Below are 6000 nucleotides of genomic sequence, written 5' to 3' on the forward strand. Positions count from 1 at the left end.
CCTGGGATCAATTCATAGTGCAATGCTAGGATCAAGGGCACGAGGATTAAGGGTATGAGTGTTACCTGTCCTAAGTAGCCAGGATAAGATAAAAGGGACAGAAAGAGCTGTAGTTCCCTTGTTGCTTTGCTCTCTCCTGCCCACCATGAACTGTTTCTCCTCTGTGATGCCTCTCTGCCATGCCACCCTGCCTTGGAGCAGCCAACTATGGACTGAAACCTCTACAAACTGTGAGCTAAAATAAACCTTTCCTCCCTTAACTTGTGGGTGCTGGGTGTGTTGCCTCAGCAGTGAGGAAGAAGTAACTAAGACAATGGCTCTGGATAGAGAGGCCACTGGGCAACTGCAGACCCTCAGGTAGAAGAGGGCAGAGAGCAGCACCCAGGTCTCTCCAAGTCTCCTCTGTTCTCCCCTTCACCCCAGGCCACTCCTTTCACCTGCCAGGCCAATCCAACCTCTTAAAGCATCAGGCCCTTCCAGGGAGGGCAGCAGCTCAGCTGAGCCACACCCCTTAGGATCTGCCTCCATGGCCAAGCCCCAACATGGGCCCTTAACCTGACAACTCTTGCAGCCTATTGGGCAGAGAACACCATGCAGACAGAGGGAATATCCAGTGCACAGGACATATTTGGGCACTCCAGAGCTCCTTGTCACCTACCCACTCTGGGCCTACACTGAGGGTGCCTAAGACACTTTTTACAGTGTGGAGTTCGAGAAGAATCCTTGGTCCTTGTATGTGTGGCTGGGGAACCACCCCACCCCATGGTGCTAGTGACTCAGAGACAGACAGACCCCACCGCAGGTTTCAGAAGACAATGGGGCAGAGGCCCTGCTTGTGGGCCACCACAGGAGCAGGGGGAGCTCAGGACCCAGCTCCTGCAGGGCACTGTTCCATTCGCCATACCAAACTCATAGAGGAAGGAGCAGGGGATGGTGGGAAAAACAAAAGCCTGCTGATGGTCACCTCCCAGAGAATCATGGCCACCATCCCCTGCTTGGGCCAACAGAAGCAGCAGAGGCAGGTGAAAAAGGGAGGATGCTCAACATAAGTCTCTTTGTGGACCCCACTGAGTCCCAGAACCCACCTCGCATACAGTCTCTGTGGGCCTCCAGCCTCAGATCCACCCAGCCTGGCTCACCTGACAGGCAAGCTGACCCTAACAAAACAGCAGAGGCAGAGGCAGAGCATCTAGCCCTCCAGGGTCATGAGGGCCATGCCAAAGACACAAACACCAGACAGGTCCCTGCTGCACTGGAGGGGGCGGGGCAGTGAGGGCCTATTCTGACTCACAAAACCTCAGCTTCCTGCTCCCCTCCCCCACACCACTGCTGCCCGCAGTGACAGGCAGCCGATATGGAGGGGACAGGTGTCTGCCCACCTACACACACCCACGCACCTGCCTGCCCCACCAAGATGAAGCCCTCATGGGGTCCCTCCAGTCCTACCCCGAAGGGCCACCCTGACAGGCCTGGGCTGGCTGGCACACACACACTTCTGGAGCGTGGCTCCTCCCCCCACCCACTCCACCAAGGGCCTCCTTGTGCTCAGCCCCAAACCACCATCTGGGCCCAGCCCTGGCTGGCACCCAGGGCTCACCCAGTTCTTGCCACGAGGCAGCAGGCGGAGGAAGGAAGAGGGGGTGTGTTGACAGGGAGAGCAGCCTCTGCTCCATAGCCTCTCCCAAGGCCAGGCGGGGCAGGTGGCCTTCAGAGGGTTCCTCTCAGCAGCCTCTCCAGGCAGGGGACTGCACAGAAGGGTGGTCACCATCCACCACCCCTTCCCATCCCATTCATCTCTATCACTCACCCAAGTTCCCCCGACTCATGAGGTACCGCATGAGGTTTCAGCCCAGCAGGTACCTCATGAGCTCCTTCCCTGTGCCTCCTGTGTTCCCTCCTTTAGGAAGCTCTTTGCCTAAGCCTGGGACAGGACCCTTAGAACCACCTACCTCTACAAAGCTTCCCCATCCCACCCCATGACAACTGGTGCAGCTGTCCAAAAGCTCTGGTGCCTGGCATAAACCACAGACCAATCAGGGCCAGCTGAATGCATACAGTTGGCTACATGACCATCCTCCTCACAGCCAGCCCTACTCACACCCCACAAGCAAACAGGTTCCTCAGTCGGAAGTACAGAGCAGCTTCCGGAGCCTCAGGCTATACCAGGACCTAGGGGCCCTCCTGAGGCAAGCACACCATGAAGAAACCCTGTAGCTCTGGCCCCTTCTTTGAGACCCCAGCCGGCCTCTCAGCTCTGCACCATCAGGACCAGGCTGCAGCTTGGCTGCTGGCCTTTAGAGAGTAAAGCAGTTCTGCCAAGTCTCCTCAGTGTCCCCCACCCACTCGAACCCTGTGGTTATGATGGTGACCTGCAATGAGGAGCTGAGCTCCTTACCCCACCAGAAGTAGACAGGAGTGAGGGTACGCTCCCCTCCCTGCCTCACAGTGGCAAGACTAACCCCAAAAGTCAGTACTCTTTGGGGGCCCAAGGTGGAGGGGCACCCTGATCCCCTGAGGGATACATGAGAAGTCCTTTCTCCCTTCTACTCTCTTGAACCACAGGTTGTGGGAAGCACTCGAAGGTGACCCTGAAGCTCCTGCCCTCAAAGCTCCTCGGTGAGAACCTCCTCCACTATCCAGCCTCGTGCAGTCTGCGGGCCCAAAGGGCAGGCTGGCCAGCGGGACAACACAGACCACGCGTTCTGTCATCTGCTGGCAGCACCCCATCCCCAGTGCCAGGCTCCGATGCCTGGAGAGCCAGTCCAGGCCAGTGCGCCAGTGTGCCCTGTGAGGAAGAAGAGGAAGGTACCCTCCTCCAGCTGCCCCACCACATACCCATCATACACACTAGCCAGCTTGGTCAGCTTCTGCCTGAGGTAAGCCCAGCTATAATAAGGAGAAGGAAAGACGGACAGCACCTCCTGCTGCTCCACCAACCTGGACCTCAACATGTAGGCATGCTGCCCCAACCCAGCCACAACAGAGGACATGCAGAAGGGACTTCCAGCTCCTTCCATCATCCTCCCTAACCTGCCTCCACCTCACAGTCAGCCCACAGCAGCTCTGAGCCAGGCCATGGACCCCAGATAGGGGTTGGGAGTCAACACCAGCCATCCCAAACAGCCCCAACCTGCTCCTGAGGGAAGGCAGGAACATGGGTGGGGACAGTAGATGGGACTCAAGAATGTGGCCAGCTCATCACCCAAGAGTGAAAGAGGTCAGGCCATAGGATGGCAGGCCTTTTTCTCAGGTGCTGAGGGGTCCAACTCCTCCCTCCCACTGGCAGCAAGGAGGCTGCCAGCTAGGTTGAGGCCAGCTCAGGGGTCTTCCTGCTCCCAAAACTATCTTAGCACTGGCCAAACGGCATTAAATCAACTAACCACGGGAGCTGGCAGAGGTAATCTGTCTGGTTCTCGCTGGCCCCAGAAATAAGCCCAGGGCGCAGAGGTGCTCCCTGACTCACCAGCTAAGGAACCTGCGAAGGGCCAGCTGGTGCCTTCTGAGAGTAGAAGGGTCACACACAGCCCAGGCATTTTCCTTCCCCAGCACCCGCTCCAACCTCCCCAGAGGTTGCCAACTGGTAATCACTAGTAACCACGATGCTGCCTTAGACAGGACCTGACCCAAACCAAGAAACTCAAATACATGCAGTACCCAGGCCCTGCACCCAGAAATTCTAGAGAGGATCTTCAAATCCAGCCAAAGACAAGCTATTCCCCCACTCAATACCCCTCCACCCTCCTAGGCCTGGCAAACAGTCCTTCCCCCTTGCAGAGGCACCTTGAGCCATCTGTGCCTGCAAGTGTTCATACACCTGCTGCGCAGTCACTAGTAAGACAATTCCCACTTCCTAATGTCTCACAAGTGTGTGTTCACATCCTCACACAGGCTAGGTTACCGTGACTTGTCCCAGCTCTAGATGAGGAAACTGAGGCACCAAGAGCTGATCAACAGCCCAGTATCACAGAGATATGGAGGGCAAAGCAGAGACAACTGATCCCCCACCTTGTACACCTCTGCTTCAGGCACCTTTTGGCTGTTCCCATCCCCACCCGCAACTCACCAACTGGCTCTGCATTCAGCTCATGGCCAAGGTCCCAAGCTATAGGCTTGTTCCTCACAGGGATGGTTAAGGCTTTGCAAGAAATGCCACGAACCTGGGTGATCAGCCTGCAGCTGCCAGCTGCAACCCCAGAAGGCAGCAGTTAGGAGGCTCCTTGGTCTCCCACTCCCACTATGGTGGGCAGCTTAGGAGTCACTCCTTAAAGAAAAGTGAGCACCCTGGGCCACAGTCTTTGATCCTGTCCTGCTCAGAAGCCGCAAGACCAGAGGTGCCCGGCCTTCATGTGGATCCAGCACCAAGCACACATGCCACAGCCAGCTTCTCCTGGAGCCCACCCATACCCCTAACAATCACCCTCAACTCTCACCTCCCATGGCCACCTTGCCTCCTACCTGCTTCTGCCTGCAGCTTCTGACTCTGCTTCCCTACACTGCTCTCATCCTCCTCCAAGCGCTCTCTGTTCCTAAAGCCCCTGCCTCAGAACCTAGCCCAAGGCCACTCATCTTCAAGCACTCTCAGCCAGCCCTGTTCCCATGGATATCTATGCAGCCCTCTGCCCAGGGGGTTGGCTTCACTGCCACACATACCTGAGCAGACAGTGCCCCTTGTGAGGGCCAATGCAACACTGATGTCAGGCCCACTGTGCACAGAGGACAGGAGGCTGAGGACGATGTGGGCTCTGCCTCTGCAAACTCTCTGAAGGGAAAGACATGCTCACGATGGAACCAGAAGACATATACTTGAGCAGATGAAAGCAGAAAGAAGCGAGTGCTGAGTGAGAGGGCACTAAGTATGACCTGGAATTTGAGAAGATCCTGTAGAGACTACAGAGAGTGTGCAGGGTCCAGGGAGGCGGACACCAGACAAGGGGACAGCCAAGTAGAGGCTCAGCAAGAAGAAACTCAAAGAAGAGAAAAAGTTCAGGACCTGGATGGTGACAGTGGCACCTGGACTGGTAAGAAAAAGAATATGGCTGAGGGCACAGCTCAGAGGTAGAATGCTTTCCTAGAATATGTGAAGCCCTAGGTTTGATTCCCCAAGACTGCAGGCGTAAAGAATGGAGGAGGAGAAAGATGGAAGGAACAGAGAAAGAAGCAGGATAATGGGGTGGGGAGGACTCAACTTGACCTCCAGGAATCCAGGGCTAGCCCTAGCCTGACCACACGGCTGCCCCAACGGCACGCTTCCCCATTGCAACCAGGATTGGATGGCTTGGGTCCAAGTCTCAACCAGCTTAGACCTGCGTCTGATTTTGCTCTACAGATGAGGGCAATATCAAGACAACTCCAGTGGGCCGCTAGAAGAAGAAGTGAGATCATAGAAAGGGCTGTGCAGGGCCTGGCACACAGAGCACGCCCGTCAATACCCCAACACCACTGTCTCCAGGCTGAGCTGATGTCATCGTCAGGCTCTGCTTTCTCCGAACCCCCTCCCAAGGGTTTTCAGACGCAGGTGCTGGCCCCAGACCCGGACCTCCTGGACACTGACACTGGCAGCAATGACCACACTGATCCCCCAACCAAGGCTTGGCCTGCAGGGCCTGGACCGGTAGGCCCACTGCCAGAATGGTCCCAACGGGTCTGATACCCTCCGAGGACGACTTCTAACTCAAACACTCTCCGCGAAGTAACCCCTGAACTCCACCCCCGCTGCGCCACACCAAGTCTCACACCTGAGACTCACACTCGGAGCAGACGGGCTGGCGACACGAGACCCCCACCCCGCGCTCGGCGCCGGCACACAGCAGGCGGCCCAGGGGAGGCGCGCCCACCCCACCCACCTGGGAGTGGGCGAGGCTGCGCAGCCCCGCGGCCCTGCCACCTCCCACCTCCCACCTCCCGGCCGCAGCCAGGCGCCCTGCCACCTCCGCAAGGGACACAGGTACCGGGAGCGGCCTCGCACAGGCGCGGCCGGATCCTTGGGAGCGCGCCGCCCCG

Source organism: Chinchilla lanigera, unplaced genomic scaffold, assembly GCF_000276665.1.
Source record: "Chinchilla lanigera isolate Chin_1 unplaced genomic scaffold, ChiLan1.0 scaffold00012, whole genome shotgun sequence".
In the NCBI taxonomy this organism is placed as follows: domain Eukaryota; kingdom Metazoa; phylum Chordata; class Mammalia; order Rodentia; family Chinchillidae; genus Chinchilla; species Chinchilla lanigera.